Source organism: Lissotriton vulgaris, chromosome 3_1 (assembly GCF_964263255.1).
Source record: "Lissotriton vulgaris chromosome 3_1, aLisVul1.2, whole genome shotgun sequence".
NCBI classification, from domain to species: domain Eukaryota; kingdom Metazoa; phylum Chordata; class Amphibia; order Caudata; family Salamandridae; genus Lissotriton; species Lissotriton vulgaris.
Window position 1 is genome coordinate 1,141,681,657 of NC_141689.1, and position 20,197 is coordinate 1,141,701,853.

General features: G+C 48.6%; 1 long non-coding RNA gene across 2 annotated transcripts in view; it reads left to right on the top strand.

The window, feature by feature from the left end:
* The first annotated feature begins 1,120 nt into the window (after window positions 1-1,120).
* The window catches only part of LOC147727574 (uncharacterized), a 45,808-nt gene continuing 26,731 nt past the window's right edge, over window positions 1,121-20,197 (top strand). For both annotated transcript variants that reach the window (XR_015309492.1, XR_015309491.1), the window contains exon 1: window positions 1,121-1,234. This is a non-coding gene — a long non-coding RNA (uncharacterized LOC147727574). The remainder of the gene's footprint in view (window positions 1,235-20,197) is intronic.

Consider the following 20,197-nt stretch of genomic DNA (forward strand, 5'->3'; position numbering starts at 1 on the left):
CGCCGCCGATGCGTCATAAAAAGTGACGCATCGGAAGCGCAAAACTGACGCAAGGCCTCAATAAATGAGGCCATAAATTTTTAAACACATTTAGATCCTTCACATTCCACTTCATTTAGCATGGCCTCCCATAACTGGTCTACTCCAGACCCACACTTAATCCGACATAAGGGACTAAAAAGAATGTCAACCAGTTATGGCAAGTGTCTTTTCGTCTTTTATATAGCGTGGCTAAACCTGCATATCGTAGAAGAAACTCCCTTTTTTCACTCCACAGAGCTTTTTGGTCACCAAAAAGACTATCGAAATGGAAGGGTTTAGAAGAGGCATGTTGTAAGAAGTATAGCTTACAGAATGCTGACGTTCGTGCTCTGTCCCAAAATTCAGGACTTTTGGAAAGATGTTAGTAAATTTCTGAATGCCATCCTTTATATCCAAATCCAGATAAGCCCTGAACTATTGATTGGAAACAGGATACCATCAGGGCTATGGCAGCAATCTGTTGTTCTGTTTCTTAGTGCTGGGGAAAACACAGATCTGTAAGCAGTGGATTCAACGTGTGCCCTCCTCAAAAGCAGAATGGCTTGACTCTGTGATATATGTATACAGGATGGATATGAGTTGACCCCTTGCCAAAAAAAGAGTAAAGTTGTGAGCCCCATATACCATCTGGCTATAGACACTGACACATGGACGGCACTGTTTTGGGGGCGATGGGCACGTGTGGTGGCTGTTGCTTAGCAGTCAGTACCACCACACGTGTATCTAAAAGTGCAAGCGCACCTGCTTGCAAGGAAATTCTGCACCACCTAGCCTAGTGGTGTTGCGCCGCAGACCGTACAGTTTAAGTGGGTCTCAGGGCCGTCAATCTAGTAGCGCGCGAAAGCGCTACCAATGACGGCCCTGGGCATCTTTTTTTGCCAGCCCACGCGCCACTACAGTGACGCCTCGACTCCAGAGTCACTGCTTTCCCTTTGCTTCACTTCATGAGGAGGTGATGACCTCTGAAATGGCTCCTAGCTTGAGCCTGAGGTCACAGCCGGAGAGGCGACAGCGAGGTAATCAATCATGTGGCCCGCTGCATCAAGACAAGCGCGCCCGACGACCCAGCTTGACGGCCATGACGGCCAGTGCAGCTGAGCCAGCCAGAGCGAGCCTGATGTGGGAGGCCGGTCGCTACAGGGAGAGAGAGAGGCGAGCCCTCGAGATGGCCACAGCTGCAATTTCTTTTAAAGTAAGTGTGTGCTTAAATTTTCTGGACGTTAGAGAGGGGCTGAATGGTCCAAAATGATCTGTGCCCCCGGCTTTACTCTGTGTCACCGCACGAAGTTTTGATATGCCAACTCCGGTGCACGTTTTAATTTGAGAACTCGAGCTTCTATATTTCTTGTTTCTTTTACCCATTAGTTCATATTAACTCAGGTGTTGATTTACAGGGAATTACATGTTTCTTTGACTCATGCAAGCATTACCGTTTCTAAACGTTCATCACTATCTGACTAACAGCAGCTGCATGTCATTTCGGTTTCTGTTCAGCAGATAATTTCACCCATTTTTTAAACTTCAAGCACGTTTGTGAACAATGCGCACTTAAGATTTGTGGCATATTACTGAAGCACGGTATCACGAGTATTTTTTTAATTTTCATGTTGACAAGTCACTTTTTGCGGCACACTGAGGACATTTTTAGTTAGACAAACATTCTTTGGAGGTTATAGTGTCCTTACTTTTTTGCATACTGCAGTGTCACAATTTGTTTTCACTTCGTGGTGGGCCAGCCAACAACTGTGCTTTACTTAAGTCACGATAGGCAATTAAATGCGGCTCAGGAGAGGCTGGTGGGTGTCACTTGAAGGTGGTGCCCATGCTTGTGAATGGCTAGCCTAACTAAACTGTGCATCAAAAATACGCTAGTTATTGAAGCACACGAATGGAAAGTGGAGCAGGACGTTTTTATCTGTATATTAACTTATTCATGCTGGCAGTTTCAAGCCATTCCTTGAAGAACTTAAAAACAACTGTGTAAGTATTGAGAGTGACTCATTTATAAAATGATAAACACTACAGTGCCCTAGCTGCTGGATATGCCTTAGACTTCTCTGTCTCTCAGCCTGAGGCTTAATGCATTTCAGGTGCTTTGCAGCATTTTTATAATTTGCTTTTTGCTCTACTTTAATTTAATATATTTCCCTCCTTCATTGATGGATTTTGCTCTGGAGAAAGTGTCAATCATAGTCGTTGAAATTGTACTCATAATTACACTGAAATTCTGAAAATGTCACACGTAGCAGTCTGAAACCTTGGCTGCTGTGACGTTGACAGCCTAAACAAGGTAAGTTAAAATGAATTAAATTAGAATTTTTATTCCTCTGTCCTAAACAGCTGCAGTAGGAACTTAACTTAAGGGTGGCTGTCAGTTTAAGGTATCACTTTTTGGATATGGGTGACACTGACAGTTGGAAGGATCTCTAGTTTTGACCTGGGGGCCACAGGTGGGCCGGTGATGGTGCTTTTCAAAGGAGTCTCGAATGACTGCTGTATGCGGTGCTGGCTGACTGACACCACATGAAGTTACCCGGAGGTAAGCGCCTGGTGCAGGCCTTTTTGGAATGCATGTGGTAGATGAGAACGATTGAAACTGCCTTCGCTCTGGGGAAAAATATGTAAATAGATTTTTTTTATGCTATGGACTTTCTTGCAGCTCCAGCATGTGGGGGGGACTAACCTAGTTAGTCAGTATGCAGTGACATCATAGTGTGTGCCATCACAGCCTGTGATGTCACAATGTATGACCTCACACGTGGCATCACAGTAAGTGACATCACATATCATGAGTGCATTTAGGCGTATTATGAGATTTAACAAATTAGATTTTGCTTTGAGTTGTGCTAAAAAAAAGTGGTGCAATCCTGATGCATAATCTGAGCCTCAACTAATTTTACACATTTTCTATGCTTATTGGTTACAAAGTCTGCATTTTCTAATATTTTCATGGGGAAAGACATCTGCTGCAGAGGTGCCCAGTATATATCATGGAATAATATTTGGTGAGATAACCCAGGCGGTTAAAGTATTTCTTGGAGACATTTCTGTTTTGTGTAGTCCCAGATCTGACTTGAAGTAGTATTGAAGGTTAATGTGCTTGCAAAGCAAAATTATGTAATATGAAGATGATAGTGTTTTTTAATGTAGCAAGGTAAGTGGGTTACTGCTTTGAACACAGATCCTTTCATTACTTGCAGTTCATAAATAGTAAGCCTTTCAATATAGCACAGAGATGTATGTATGTATGTGTGTTCTTATATAGCGCTCGACTTACCCTAGGGCATCTCGGCGCTTGCATTGGGAACCCGTCCTGGCTTTTCCCTGTGAGATAACCCGTACTGGGCATCCCCAAGGTGAAAGCTAGGCATCCCGCCGCAGGGGGGCCGTAGTGGAGATTAAGCAAGCCTATTTCCCAGAGTTGCAGAGTGTGAACCCGTGATTAGAGTGGCCACCGAAGCGAGAATTATCGAGTCCGTGGACAATTGGGCTCAAGACCCTGCCGCGTCGGGAATTGAACCCTGGTCCCGGGTCTGACCTCTGCTTCAGGGTAAGCCTCCTCTAACCAGTGAGCCACACTTCCCCATGTAGGATCTATGTAGGATATGTGACTGCTACACCTTTTAACCCTCACTGACTCCTGCAACACATCTTGTACACTGATTTACACACAATCATAATAGTGCTATTTAAATTGTGTGTAAATACTGGGACAGACCAACACATATGACATTCTTACAGTTCATGCACTCACATAAGGGACCTAACAAAGTCAAAAGCATGCCTCTCTTAAGTACCTGTGAAGAGATAACAAGCTGTGTGCTTTTGTTTCCCTCTGTTGCATTTACATTCAAGTGTGCGTTTCCAGGCCACTCCATCAAAAGGAGGCCTAATGGCCCCTTAACTTGGCCTTTATCTTTGGCCCAGCTGGAGGGGAAGATTAAAAAAAGAAACCCTTGCTGCCAGCGCGTTGCTGAGGGGAATGAAAATCAGACAATGTGCAGGTGCTGCTGAACGTGTCCAGGAGTCTGAAAATGACACCGGCACAAGTTCAACATATTTCTGTGTGGCCCAACTTCTTGGCAGGGTGGAAGACGTTCACCCTGTGAAAATAGTGGGTGGACCCACGCAGCACCTCCGCTCCGACCTTTGCTTTCGCCTGCAGTGGAGCAGAGTGGTGTTGTAACTTGAACCCTGCCAATCCACCCGCTGCTCGCCGTCCTTTTACCCCAGCCCCCCGGCCAGGGGCGGCAATCTGAGGGATAGCCCCGGGTGCCAGAAGCTCTAGCTACGCCTCTGGCTATAGAGGACGACAGTATGAAACTTCTAGGAACAAATATGAAGTGAATGAAACTGGCTAGTTTCATGATTTGCTCTTATGTTTTAAGCAGTTTGAGGACACAATATGGCAGTCGTACCCTTTTTACTAAGCTGAGGTCTCTAGTTTTTTCCTCAAGGGCAGAAGACTATGGCAGAGGGAGAGCTTGAAGACCAGCTGGAAGTGAGCAAGGCAAATGAGGACAAAAAAACGTGAAAAAAACCCAGATAGCATTCTGCTGACTATGGGTACTAATCTCTGGACGCAATCTAAGAACAAACTGAGACACAAAATTGCTCAATTTTTCTCTTTCTGGGTTCTCGACATCACTATACTGTCTTAACACCTGAATGAGGTGTTCTTAGTAGGAATGTACTGGCTCTTTATATTCTTTCATACTACAAGTTATCTTTAACCAATCAATCTCTTTCTGCTGGGCCTGATCCTTCAGGAAAGGTACTATATGATAATACTTCGGCATGACCTCGGGCTGGAACATTTGTCTGAGCTTTCCCAGAGGCTCTGCGTTTGGCTATTGTACCGCCGCTTTACATTCCGTCCACAAATCACAAGGAGCCACGAAATTGCAGTTGCAGACCTGAAACAGGTTTCAAAGGCGATTGGCGTAATCAGCGAAGTAAATTTAATATGCCAGGCGCAAACCAATCCTATCATGTTTATAGGGGAGAGCACGTGCACTTGAGCACTGATTAGCAGTGGTAAAGTGCCCAGAGTAAATGTAAATGTATTTGAGCTTATATAGCGCACAGCTACCCACAAAGGGTTTCCCGGCGCTTGCTTAGGGAACCCGTCCTGGTATTCCCCTGTGAGATAACCCCGGCAGGGTATCCACAAGGTGAAAGCCAGGCATCCCGCCGCGAGGGGCCGTTGTGGAGATTAAGCAAGCTATTGCCCAGAGTCGCAGAGTGTGAACCCGTGAGTCGAGAAGGCACCGGAGCGAGAATTATCGAGTCCGTGGAATTTTTGAGCCCAAGACCCACCGAGGCGGGGAATTGAACCCTGGTCCAGGGCCGATCTCAGCTTCCGGGTCTGCCGCCTCTAACCCCTGAGCCACACTTCTCCACAGAGTCCTAAAGCCAACAAAAAGAGGGTCAGAAAAATAGGGGGAAGATGGCAAAGGTATGGGGATAACCCTGCAAAAAGGGCCAGGTCCAACAGCCGTGATTAACTATAGCGTCCATTGATGTGCATTTTGCCCCCATGAGCACAAAAACCTGCCTAGGCCTCTGCACTGATAGTCTAATGAGAAGCTTAGGGACAGGTGAGAATGGAATGAACCTATTTTGTGTAAAATGCAATGGATATAAGGTTTGCGCCTTCTTTGATGTTTAAGCACATTATAAACAGCCTTAATCATAACTATAAAATGCCTCAAAGGGAAAAACGATATGGTTGCCATAACGTACAGTAGTCACTTGGCCGGTGGTAAGTGACAGAAGGAGGGACTTGGGTGACCAGAAAAGTCACAATCTGGAACATTAGGCTTTTGCAGCTGAGCTGTGCTGCAACATAGCCAAATTTTGGTTGTATGGTGGATTTTCTTACATACATTGTGACACTGTGGATTGCACGGTGTCAGACATAGAGCACGCTGGAGAATATCCTTGTATATAAAAAAAAATGGACTGTTGTTACAAACTGCTACAGGGGCGCTGGCAAGAATATACCACTGCCATATTGCATTCAGTATTCTGCAACATAGCCATGTTTATACCTTGCTGCTTGTCATTCTACACGCACACAGATTACCTGCATGGCCGGTTATTAGTGTCTATTAGGAATTAAGGTTATCGCTTAAAAACAATGTCAAATGCTTTGGAGATTAATTTCCTGTCAGGACAAAGAGTGATAAAAACAACCCGCGCGTTCTTTCATGGAGATACGAGCCACAGCATTAACAAATAAAACAGTTCTATACAAAAGAATGAAAACGCATTTTACTGTATGCATCTATTAAGACCTAAGATGACAAGCAGGCCGCGTATTGATTCGAGGCGCATATTTTTAAGGCAGCCTGCACGGGGAACCCTACCTGACTCCTTTCGAGAATGAGGCTACGGATATCCCCTGGGGACAAGGGAGAGAAATCACGCTCCGAAGAATAATGAACTTTCCCTGGAACGAGTTGGATAACAAAGGAGGATATTAAAGTAGATTTTCACCCAGACAAGCCTCGCAAATAATGCGCAGGTGGCTTTGTAATTTGAAGTAGAAATGCTGAAAAAGGACGGGGGACAAAAGATGCTTTTATCTTTCTTACAATCAGGCGGATATGCATTAACTCTGATTAGTGCTGTTTAGAACATGGTTGCCCAGGGATTCAAAATGCAGATGAAAATTGCAGTCTGCACGTAGCTCGAGCGCTGATAATCTCACAATTTTTGGAGATGAAATTGGCAGGGAGGGGCGTTGTTACATAGCTTGGTGGAATAAGCAAGCATTGATAAAGTCAGTGGGTTAGGCATTTGTAAAGTGTAAACACACACACAAGCGCATGTAGGCGTAGGTGAGCACAGATCGATGTATGGGTATGGATATATGAAGCAAGGCACCTACACATTCGGGCAACTTTCTTATCATTGCCGTTTTCCTCTCTTTCACACTCATAAAGATATATGCACCAGTATCAGCGAAAATAGTTATAGGACTATATTTACAAGGTGTAATTGCAACCAAAACGTCTATTTTTTTTAAACGTTTTGTTGGTGATAACTCCTTTGCCTTATTTACAAGCCGGCGTTAAGCCATTTACTGTGGCTTAAAACTGTCATGTCAATAATGTCCCTATCCATGCTGCACTTAGCGTGAAAGGGGCAGGCTACGGGTGTTGCGGTGGGCGTTTTGCTGCAACACCTATTGCTTTTTGAAGCAGCTCTCTATTTACAAGACTGGTGTAAATATGGGGCAGCGCCAAAATTAAGACCAGGGTAAACCCGGTCTTAAACTGGCGCAAAGAGGAGAAATTATTAATTTCTCCTAATTTTTGCTGTTTCTATGAGCAAATCGCCATTAGTGATTGTTCATGTGCAGGAAGGGACACCTTCCTGCGCACGATCAATCATTCCCTGCAACTCAGGCACCCTTGCAACATTAGGGTGCCTAGGTTGATGCTGTAGCTGAATTTAGCGCCAGCGCTAGGGGAAACGCGGTGATAATGACGTATTATTGTAAATACGGCGCATCCCTCCGTTTCAGATTGTCGGACCACAGCGTTACCAATTGTGGCGTAACACAGCTCTGCGACAATCTGTTGTGAATGTACCCCTAAGTATCATATTCAATTAATTCGTAATAACATCACAGGCAGTGATGTCACAAGAAGAAATATCATTACATTTTTATTTTTTTTCACAACAAAATTTATTAAGTGATTAGGCAGCGTAAGACACGTGGCTCCCCACAGTCAGGAGATCACCACCAAGCATCATGATACAGTTTTATCACTTGTATTTGGTTCAATCGGAAGAAGGAGAAACAGGTCTTAAGAATATAAACAAAACAAAACCCCCCTCCTCCCCTCCCCCGCCACCCAACCACCCTTACCCCCAACTACCCGGCTACCCACCCCTTATCCCTCCCTAACCCTCTGCACGTGAGAGTTGCAAGTACTGTACATTGTGGTTGTAGTGTGTTCGGCATGACACAGTTCATGGGCCCATACAATATTTCTCTCCTACGGTTCTTCCTCATGTTCCACTGGGGGATCCAGTTCCAACCCCCTATAATCCGCCCACCGCTTCCAAATTTTAAAGTGTTTGCGGGGGCATCCTCTCGCTTCAAACACCGGGCGTTCCAATCCCATGAAGAAATCCAATCCAGCCTTCCATGCACACAGGGGGGGGGGCTCGTACTCCCTTCCATGCCCGGGCTAGGTCCCTCTTGGCCACGACCAGACCCAGGAGCAACAAGTGATGTTTATATATATTCCCACCAACACCCTCCAGTACATGAAGCAACCCTAGTCGAGGGGTGCGGGGAAGATCCCAGCCCAGCACTTCTGACAGGCAGCTCCATACGCCCCTCCAGAAACCAGTCAGTCTAGCACACGTCCATACCGTATGCAGCAGCGTACCCGTTGCAGCCCCGCAGCGCAAACACTCCGGAGAACCAATCAATCCCGCTTTCCACAGCCGCTCACTGGTATAATAGGCTCTGTGCAAATACTTAAATTGGATGAGCCTAAGCTGCATCGCAACAGCAGTCCCTCGCGGGGACTCCAGGGCCTCCTTCCAATCATCCTCATCAAGGGGACCAACATCTGCCTCCCAGGCCTCCCTGAGGGGAAGTAGGGTGGACGAGCAGTGGGTGACCAGCGTCTGATAAATTCGAGAGACTTTCTTATCACCAAGATCCCCCATAAAGACCTAAGCTTCGATTGGGCTAAATTCCGGGAGCGTCGCCATGTCAGCGATGCTGGGCGCGAGCGCATGGCGAAGCTGCAGGTATCGGAAAAACTGGGTCCGTGGCATGTGGAACTCAGTACTGAGCTCTTGGAACGATTTGAGTGTAACCCCGGTCAGCACATGTCCCAGTGACGAGATCCCAATTGCGTCCCAGCTATCGAACCCCGCAAGGGATGCCAGTTCTGGGAGCAACCCGTTGTTCCACAACGGGGTCTCCGCCATCAGTTTACCCCACCAGCCCGTGCGACGCAATTCTTGTCGCCATACCACGAAAACAATTCTCGTGACACACGGCAGTGTCCGCCGCAGCTGAGCAGAGTACAGTATCGTGTGCAGTGCAGTGTCCCCCATCAGCGAGCGTTCCAGGGCATACGCCGGGTCCCCTCTGTCTCCATACCTCCACTCATTAAGCACCAATAATTGGGAGGCTTGATAATAGGACAATAAATCCGATGTGGCAAGACCGCCGCAGTATGTGGACAGGAATCATGTCCGCAGCGCCACCCTGGCTACTCCCCCGGCCCAGAGAAATCGGCTCAAGACTGAGTTGACCTGTTGAAACCACCGGGGACTGATCTGGTGAGGATAGCTTTGCAGTTGGTATAAGAGACGTGGGAGCGCAACCATTTTGAATATTGCTGACCTACCAAAGATTGTTAGGGGCATCCGAGACCACTTCTTCACGTCTATTTGAACCCTCTCCCAAACCGGTACAATGTTACGCTCCCAGGCGATGTCCACGGACTCCGAAAGAAAGACTCCTAAATACTGCAATCCTCTGGTCGCGATCTGCAATCCCGACGCCCAGGGGTCCTCCACAACACCACCTCCCAACACCCACAGAGTGGACTTGCGTGGGTTCAGACAAAGGCCCGACACTTCCCCGAAAATCCGCATAATTTCCAACACCCGGGGTCCGGAGTGACGCAGATCCGTGAGAAAAAATAGGACGTCATCTGCATATAATGCAATTCTGTCCGTGAGGTTCCTGTTCCATACAAAGCCCCGCATCTGAGCATCTATACGTACCCAAGAGGCCAGCGGCTCCATCGCTAGGGCAAAAAGGTAAGGGGATAGTGGACATCCCTGTCGGGTCCCCCGACCAATCGGAAACTTCTCGGAGACCGCCCCAGCGACGCGCACCGAGGCCGTAATGTCAGTATAGAGAAGTTTGATGTATGAAAGGAACACCGGGCCCAGGTATAGACGAGACAGGAACGCAAACAAGTACGTCCAACTCACCGAATCGAACGCTTTATCTATATCCGCTAACAGCAAAGCCGCTTGTTCCCCTGTGGCTCCCATTGCATCGACTGCCGCTTGCGCCCGTCGGTTATTGTGCCTCGCTGCCCTACGAGGCATAATGCCGGCCTGGTCCGGGTGGACCAGATCTGTCACATACGCAAGTAGTCGGTTTGCTAGAGCCTTAGCCAGAATTTTAGCTTCTATATTCAACAAGGATATCGGGCGGTATGAGGCGGGGCTATCTGGGGGTCTGCCCGGCTTCTGAAAGACCACAACTTCGGCGTGTCGCCAGTCTGGTGGCAATCTACCCTGCGTTCGCGCTTCCTCAAGTGCCCGTCAGTAATGTGATCCCAACTGGAGCTGAAACTTTTTATAAAATTTGCATGGGAAGCCACTGGGCCCAGGTGCTTTCCCGGTGTTGAGCTGTCCCAACGCAGGTGTTGAGCTGTCCCAACGCATCACTAAGTTCTTCCGCTGTAAGGGGGATATCAAGAGCCTTCCTGGTCTCCTCGGAGACCGCCGTCGGGGGCAGGTCGTCGATAAATTTAGCTACATCGTCCGCCGATAGGCACTCTCTCGGAGCATATTGCGCCGCGAGAAATCTAGCAAAGGTCGCCGCCAGCTCAGCCGGGTCTGTAATCGCCACCCCATCTTCCGAAGTGAGGCCCGGCAGAGCAACTGGTTGGAACGCACGCTGACACAGCCGATGAAGCATGGTGCAGGACTTATCCCCCCACTGGTATATTCTGCTCCGCGTGGCCAGCCACGCTTGTCTAGCCTCATCAAGCAGGATAGTTGCATAAGACTGCTGTGCCTGTAGGAGCAACCGCACCGCAATCTCGTCACCCCCTCCCCGACCTCGTCGTTCCAGGGATTCCACCAAAGCCGCAGCCTCCACATTCGCCTCCCGGCGTCGCCGACGGGCTGCCGCACACCATGCAATGTCCACACCTCGTATAGTGGGTTTCAGCGCCTCCCACACCACCACAGCGTCGATATCATCCACCAGGTTTTCCTGCCAATAATAGAAAATTGCCCCCCTCAAATGTTGGACATAGCCAGGCTGCTGAAGGTGCCACGAGGACATCCTCCACCGGAACGGCTGTGGCTGCTTAAGCAACTCGACTCTGACCGCCACTGGGGAATGGTCTGACAGCCCTCTCAGTAAGATCTCAGCCTCTCGCACCCTGCTCAGGTGGACACTGGGCACAAATACATAATCCAGCCTCGAGAAGGAGCCATGCACGGCGGAAACTTACGTGTACTCGCGCACCTTGGGATGCATATGGCGCCACACATCCACCCAGCCAATCCCTTCCACCATAGCATTCAATCGGGTTGTCGGGGCTGCTGTCTGCACCTCCTGCCGTCTCTGGCGATCCATACACACATCCATCACCTCATTCCAATCGCCCCCAACCACTGCCAAGGACTCAGGGATATCCTCCCACACCGTGAACAGCTTCTCGGACAAGGCCCACTGTAAGGGTGGAGGGGCGTAAACACTACCAAACACTACAGGTTCAACACCTACCATTCCTTTAATAAAAACGTAGCGACCCTGTGTGTCTGCCCACTGCTTCTCATGAACATAGGCCAACCTGCGATGCATCAGAATAGCCACTCCCCTGGACCCTCTAGAGAACCCGGCATGGAAGACCTGCTGGTACCCAAACCTCTGCAAGCTAAGCACCTTGGAACCCATCATGTGTGTTTCTTGCAGCAAGAGTACATCCGCCGCCTCCCTCTTCCCCCATCGTAGGATCGCCCCCGTTTGATCTTATCGAGCTGAACTAGCCGGAGTCTGGAGGAGATGGCAATTTTTCGGGGAGAGGCCACCGCAGCCCACTACTCCTCATCATCCAGGCCGGCCACGTCATGGTCCCACTTATCACGTTGTCGTGTCAGGGGTCGGTCATATTGTTGATAAGCTTTTTGTATATGAGAGATTTGGCAAGTCAGATATGGCAAGTCACCACCTAAATCCCTATCCTCTAAGGGGATGGAAGACTGTACCCCTAGGGAGAGCCGAAAGTAGTGCATGTCAGATTTGGAGATAACGGAACTGCTCTGAGTTGGCCATCTCAAATTCTTGACGTAGTTGAGAAAATGGCATGACGCTCCCTGACCTCCAAAGGTCTCCGATTTTGGAGATACCGATGATGTCCCATTTGTCGAACCCCAAAGAACGTGACAACCGACCCAGCTGATCACAATTCCAGAGTGGCTTGGCAAGAGTAAGCTTGCCCTCCCAACCCAGGCTCCTAGTGGCATGCCTCCATATTTGCACAGCATGTTTAGTCGGGCCGGACAAGGCGTTTTTCAGAGACTTCATATAGAGTGAGCCCAAAAACCCACCCCCGCGAAGGAGCCACCGATCTATCCGAAATGCAGGGTCATCATGCCGCCTGTAAGTGCATTGGTTAATGGCCGCGAGTTGCGAAGCCCAGTAGTATTTTTTCACGTTAAAGAGTCCGATACCCCCATCGAACCATCCCAACGTGAGTTTGTGTGTAGCAATGCGGGGTGGCTTTCCCTCCCATAGCAGATCCTGCACTGCGCCCTCCAGTTCTTTGAAATATGACGGTGCGACCGGAAGGGGTGTGTTCTGCAACACATACAGGAAACGGCGGATGGACATCATCTTGAAGAGAGATGCCCATCCCAGGAGGGTCAAGGGGAGCGATTTTTCAGTGTTGGATGTCGGATTTAAAACGCGCTAGCGGCGACTGGAGGTTGGCGTCATGAAAGCGTGTCAGGTCTTTAGATCCCCCAGATATTTAAAGCCATGCACTGCCTCAGTCAGCTGGCAGCCACAGGGAAGTCGAGGCCTCTGCCCACTAAGGACGTAAAATGCCGACTTAGATCAGTTGATCTTATAGCCTGTAAATCGGCCAAAAATGTGAAATATGTACTTCACTACATTAAGAGATTTCGCCGGGGATGCAAGGTAGAGCAGGAGATCATCTGCATACAATGATATGTGATCTTCCCAACCATGTGCTCATTTGAGGCTGCAAATGATGGGTCTTGACGGATCCAAGCCGCTAGCGGTTCCAAGGCCAGGGCAGAGAGAAGCAGCGATAAGGGGCATCCCTGCCTGGTGCCCCTACCCAGAAAAAAGACTGGGGACTTCCGATTAATCACTACCACCTGCGCCAGTGGTTGGCAATATAGCAGTCGCACCCACTTAGTACATTCCGGACCAAATCCTAGCCTGCGAAGCACTGCAAACATATATGGCCATTCAATGGCGTCGAAGGCCGAAGCAACGTCTAATGACACCACCATGGCGTCTTCCCTGATCGTTTCTTACCATTTTTTGATCCTCGGGAAGGATTCCCACCTCCTTGCTTTCTTTATACATGCCAGTGAGAAAAGCGGTGGTCAAGACCACCGTAAGTTAAAATAATTCTACGGGGATCCCATTAGGGCCCAACGCTTTCCCCCCTCCGCAGGTCATGGATGGCCCTCTCTACTTCGGTTACCCTAATATCGCGGTCCAAGTCGAGACTCTCCTCCTCTGTTATGACTGGCATTCTAATATTACGCAAGAGGGAAGAAGCCTCTTCCTCCGAATAGTTTGTATTTGAAGAGTATAGGGAGTGGAAGTATTTGCCAAATGCGTCTGCAATGTCCTGCGGGGCTGTGAGTCTTCAATGGGAATCTGTTGCTATTTTTGCCACCACACGCCGATCCTCCTTCTGCGGTCCAGCCAGGCCAACTACCTGCCTGCCTTATCACCTACATCACAGATTGTACTTAGGGTAGCATGATGCAGTGCCTTTGTTGCCTCCGTGGCGAGGTCTGAGAGTTCCTTAGTTTTAACTCTAAGCTGTTGGTGCACTTCCTCCAAATCTTGTAATCTACCTGCACTCTCCAATTCTAGGATCTCTTCCTTCATACGCCTCATGGCGGCCACCTTCTCCTTACGCTGCCCTGTGATTTGTTCCAAAACCACCCCACGAACAACCGTCTTATATGCCTCCCAGAGTGAGACGGAGGAACTGACTGAGCCCAGGTTTTCCTGGAAATACAGGTCAGTTTTGGTCAAGACTTTATCCCTTATAGGGGGGGTTGTGAGATACCACAAATTAAGCGGTGCCACACGGCCTATCGTGGGTTCTCCTACCTCCAGTCTACACAGAACGGGGAGTGGTCTGAAATTCCCCTGGCCAAGTGTCATATTTCGTTAACAGTGTGTAGATGATGTGTGAGTGTGAGTACATGCATGATATGGTGCCGTGGGAGCCTGACAGATGTGTGTATTGGAGTTCCTCTGGTTGCTGACATCTGCAGACATCCGCCAATCCCATTGCACCTAGGGAGGTATGGATTAGTTTACGGGATAATGGCAGGTCTTTATGGGGCCAGCGGTCCAGGGAGTCTGAGACAATGGAGTCGAAGTCCTTCCCGATCAATAAACGCCCGTCCGGGAGGCCCAAGAGAAGGGCGCCAAGATCAGTAAAGGCCTGCGTATGGATGCCCGGCGGACTATAAACTGAGACCAGGTTAAGGGTGGCACCCTCCCAAGTTCCAGACAGGGCCAAGAACCTTCCATACTGTATCAAACTTTAAGGGAAGGGACTTGCAAATAAGGATTCACACCCCCCTGGAGCCAGAGCCAAAGGCAGAGAATGCGGCCCGTTGGAAACCCCATCGTGACATGGCCTTAAAGCCGTTTCCCAACAGGTGGGTCTCCTGGAGAAACACAACATCTGGCGAGTGTCACTTCAGAAATTGGAGAACCACCCCTCTTTTGATTTTGTCCCCCAGCCCATTCACATTCCATGACAGCAACGTAAGTTTCTGCCTACCTGTAGTCCTCATCACTCGGCCTTGAAATATAAGATACCTCATGAAGGAGCATATCAGGGGGAAAAGAAGGAAGGAGTTTCTAACACTGCTAAACTCTGTGATCATCGAAAGTGCTCATACCACCGTTTCTGCTGCAATCAATATCTGACTCCAGAATGATAGGACCTTCCTGGCCGACAACCGCACTCAGACCATCCAAGCTGAGAAAACATGCCCAAATGACAACCATTTCAAAACTAAAACCCAAATACCCAGACAACATTCCCCAAATCCCCCACCCTGCAGCCCTGCTTGGCGGTAACAAAACCTCCCGCCCCCCAAACTAGCACAGCGCCTATCGCCCACCCTTCCAAGAACCTGACGGGTGGTGTAGCCAGACCGAGCCTCGGCCTTGAGAAATTTAGAGTTAGTCAATAAACAATATAAAGGGCCCAACAGGTGTCTAATGCGAACAGAACATAACAGAAGGAGAGACCCCACACATTATCGGCTAATGACCACATGCGAGCAAGGAAGCAGACAATATTAAAATGGAACAGGTTGACAGAGCTTTCTTCAGCGTTCTAACCCACCACGGCAAATACTTGGCACGGTTAACAATAAGGAGTCAATAATCACATTCCACCGGCACCTTAGAGTCACTCAACCTCCCTAAGTGAATTATACAGACCAGTCACTCAACACCACCCGCTGTTGCAGTCGACTCATGGAGTGGTGGGCCGCCACTGGAGGCCCGGGTTTCTCTGTCCATCCTTGTGCTCCGGGCCTGGTTGTTACGGCGGCCCGCTGTGCGCCAGCCCTCCAGCCAGTCCCAGGTCTCCTCTGGGCTGGCAAAGAAACAAGTTGTACCCTCCGATTCCACCCTCAGTTTGGCCGGATACATCATGGCATACTTCAAATTTTTGTCTCGGAGTGCCTTCTTCACTTCCAGGGAGCTCCGTCGCTGTCGCTGTACCGTGAGGGTGAAGTCCGGGAAGAAGGTAATGCAGCTGTTTTGGAATTCCACTGGCAGGGCGGAGCGGGCACACTGTCGCGAAAATTGAAGATCCTAGCTAGGAGTGGTCGCGGGGGACTCCAGGCCTTAGTCGACCTCCTTGTACTCGGTGCGCTCGTTCCACTGAAAAGAACTTGGAGAGTCCCCTTGGCTTGAGGTAAGTAGTGATCAGGTCTTCCACGAATAGGTCCACCGATGGCCCCTCAATTCGCTCCGGTACACCAATAATGCGAACATTATTGCGTCTGGAGCGTCCCTCATAGTCATCCAGCTGCGCCTCCAGTTTTGTGGCATGCGTTTGCAGCTCTTCCACCTTTCTCTGCAGTGCTGACGTGTCTTCCACCAAGGAGGTCGCCTTGACTTCGGCGTCTTTTAGTCGCGAGTTCATGGAGCCATATCTTCTCTGAAGTGGGAAACCTCGGTGAACACAGTATCGATATGCGACTCCAATGACGTTCGAACCGTGGTGATGGCTTCGAGGATGTCTTGCAGAGTCGGCTCTTTCTGATTTCTGCCAGGGTCAGGTTTGTCAGGAGCTGGCGACCCCCCTTTGGGGCTGGCTCCAGGGCCACCCTCCCAGCCGTACTTTGTCAATTTCACCTGGAGCGCAGCTTTTGAACTGCGACCCCCACCATGTTGTGCACCAGACCTTTCAACTGACCAGTTGTGGCCGGCGCAAGGCACCGCGCTGGACAGTCAGCAGCAGGCTCGCTAACTTTTGCCTCTGTATGCAATACTGCCTGTCAATGGCCAGAGCCCCAGTAGCCAAAATCACACCTCCAGGGCCCCTCTCTGCACTAGGGCGTTCGCACATGCGCAGCAACTTGCACCAAAAACCTGCCCTGACGATGTCCCGTGAGCCAAGTCAAGTGAGGGGGTGTAGAAGTCCTACGTCACAGGTGCTCCAGAGAGGTAAGCAGTGTTTCCCTGCACAGCTGCTTTTTTCTTTGCACATTGCACCCAGGTGAACGTGAGAGGCTACAGTGCTGCCCCAATGTAGCAAGCTTCTCAAAGGGGGTGCTTCAGGCCAGGAAAGTGCCCCAGGCACACACCCAATCACTTCCAGGGGTTAATACTACATTCGTGCAGCCGTGCTCCTATATCTCCTGCACGGCAGCGCAATGAGCTCCACCCTCTGATGTCTGCGTATGGTGGGGTCTCGTAGAAGCCTGTCACTCACTCTGCTGGCCTGATGATACTGCACTCCTCCATTCTGCCTGGGGCCACCTTCCCCTCCTAGTCTCTGAAGTACCTTAAACACCTCACCGGAGGCCAATGCTGGGGACTATATCCGCAGGAGCTGCCCACACCTGCCAGCCCGCCGGAAGTCCACACCGTTCCTCGCTCTGGAAACGCCCGAAGCACCAGCGGCACTCCTGTGGATGTAGGAACGGTCCTGGTGCTGCCGTCGGAGTCTGTGGGGAGTCCCCTCGCGTGCACGCCTTCACCTCACGCCGCAGATGAGACCGCTGGTGGGGGTGCTCCGCCAGCAACGTTGTAAGTCATGGGGCCTCGCAATCTTCTTTCACCTTCAAGACGGCCCGCTGTCGTCGATCCTGCCGTTTCTGCCCAGTGCCACAGATCGGGCAGCGGAAGGCAACAAAATGGGCAGGAGTCCCTCTGACGTTGGAAGCTCGCAGTTGTGGCCTTGGATAAGGCGAGGTAAGCGGATATGGTGCAAGATATATTCTCCGTCGGCAGAGGCGACAGACTACAAGGCCATCTTGTAGTTCGGCTTGGCCACGCCCCCCTTTAAACTGCTTTTAGTAAGTAAGCTAAATTAGTATTTTGCTTCCTAATGGTGTTCTGAAAGCGCAAAAGTGTTTCACTTTGCAGTTCGTTGAGGAATGGAAGGGTTAACAGCATAACCCCCTCTTGCTTCATTTCAGAAATGAAGGGGATGCTGCCAGTAGAATAGAAGTATGGAAATATACTGAGGCCAGGTTAACCGCTTGCAGTGTTTGCAAATGCAAGCAGCTTCAGCGCTTGGGCACTCGGGGACACCTCCTGCACTTGACTAAGGGAACACAGTCCCCTTTATAAAACAAGCATTGGCATAGCCAATAGGTCTCGCCTTTGGGATCTTAGAAGTGTTTAGCCATGCAGCACAGTATCCTGGGTGCTGTGCCAACAGGGATTGAAGAGCCATACAATTACTACACAATGGGTCATGATGTTTGATTCAGGAATACATACTTGCCTGAGGAAACATTTATGGACACACTCCAAGGCTTTTTAACTCACAGACAGAAAGACAAGTGTCTCGTTGCAAGTCAACAGCACTATAACATTCTGTGTGCAACTTCATTACTAGAGTATTGAACAGCCTATAAAGGTGATTGAAAACTTTCAACAATGCAAAGCACATACAATTTGTTGGTTTCTCATTTATTCCCTTAAGAGATTAAAAAAGTATTATTGGACATCTCAGGTTGCATATAAAACAAGCCCCAAGCTTTGACGGTCAACCTAATGCACGCTGGGAAATGTAGTGTGTTTGATTCCACTGAGCCAATGAGAGAGCAGCAACAGTCATGCTGGTGTTTATTTTGCATTTTAAGAGGTTTTTCTTAATTACATATAGAGGAGCTATACTGAAAGTCCCGCTCATCTTTGTTATTTTTTAAAAGAAACCTCATCAAGTATAAGAAAGTAATCTTCAGGTGCACAAACATGATTCATCACTCAGGTTCCTGCAGAAGGTAGACACTGCCAAGGAAAAGAGACCCACCGCACTAGTGCGAGCAGGACACACTACAGGCAGAAGAGTGCTACACACAGGCTTGCTTCATCAAATGAAACTGAGTTTCACCTGCGCTGGTTCACAGGGTTAAAACAGATCTGAAACTTGTAAAAGGTAATACAAGTGACCTGTTTTGTACCCCTAAGAAATCAGTGCTTTGCCACCAATTTCTGCATGCCATTGTCAAATTCCTGGACATTTTCTAGGGACTCATTGTACCAGGTAACTTTTCTCCTGGGAACACCTGCAAAATTGCACATGCTATGTAGAGTTACAACATAACCCAGTTTACAATTTTGGAGGAAGCTTCTACTTACAAACAAAAAGATATTAAAAGGCCCCCTGGACTGATAGACCGAGACTATAGAGAAACCACATCCATACACAGGAACCTACACATGAAAATGCATCATTGAAACGTGTATTTTAAAATTTTTGACATCTAAATATTTTGTGGAGAGGCCCTTACCTAGGTGTGGGCTGAGAGAGGCACAAACATTGAAGATCTCTTGGTTTCCAGAACTTACAGAAGAATGTTGAATTAATCATACAATGTGCGAATAAGTGCACATATATAAATAAAGCACAATAGCCATTGCAACTGATCTAGGGATCTTCGGGAACCAGCCCACTTCCCAATATTTCCCTTAATTTCAAAGCCCAGTCTCTGGTTGAAAAGAAATTGAGCAACAAGTGTGCAGTGAGGCTGGGAGCATAAACTAGTGTTTGTCATAGGAAAGGCATGGGGATAGTGTGACAAGGCAGGCTCATGCAATGCACCACCACATAAACCCCTGCCGGGTCACAGGTTAACAGCTATGGACATTGAAATGGAGCACTGAAAAAGCAGTGAAGCAGACGAAGGGCGGAAGATGGCCTCACTTTTCACAAGGACACTCACAAATAAAGCAGCCATCTTTGAAGTGCTATTTTCAGTTACAGAGCACACATTTACAATTACAATCTGCTATGGGAATGGAAAGGATTTTGGACTGCCCAAATGCAGGGACAGAGTACCGAAGAGCAGAGACAAAAGCAGTTATTAATTTTCATACAAATGCATTTTTTTTTAACTCTGACCGGGAAACAGCTGTAGATGTCTTGAAAGCCTCAAAAAAAAAAAAGAGTAGGAGGAGTAGAGACTAGCAAAATCGGAGATGGAGTGTGAAAACAAAGAAAGCCCGAAGTTCCATAAGATTTACTGCCCTGTTTACAGAAACAGCAGTCCGGGAACTGGGGCTACTGAAAACATCCAGCACTTTTGTGGAGTGCTCTTACACAAAGGAAAAGTATGCCCTTTTCCAGTTGCTGAAGTGGCACAAGTGGAAGGGTACTAGTAATGTGATGCTGCTCCTTGGGAGTGAACAACCCAAGAAAAGGAGGGACAAATAGGAAAGATTAACTACTTGGAATCAAGGATTTTTAAAGGACACTGAAACAAACAAATGAAAAGCAATGAGTAGGCTTGAAACCCACAAAATATATACAACATGTCTGTGCTGTCTCTTTGTGACATGTTGTATATACATTATAGGCTCAACCTAAATAGTGTGGGGCTCTTTGCACCTGCTCTCATCCCTGACTTGTCCCCTAATAGTTTGCATGTTTTTTGG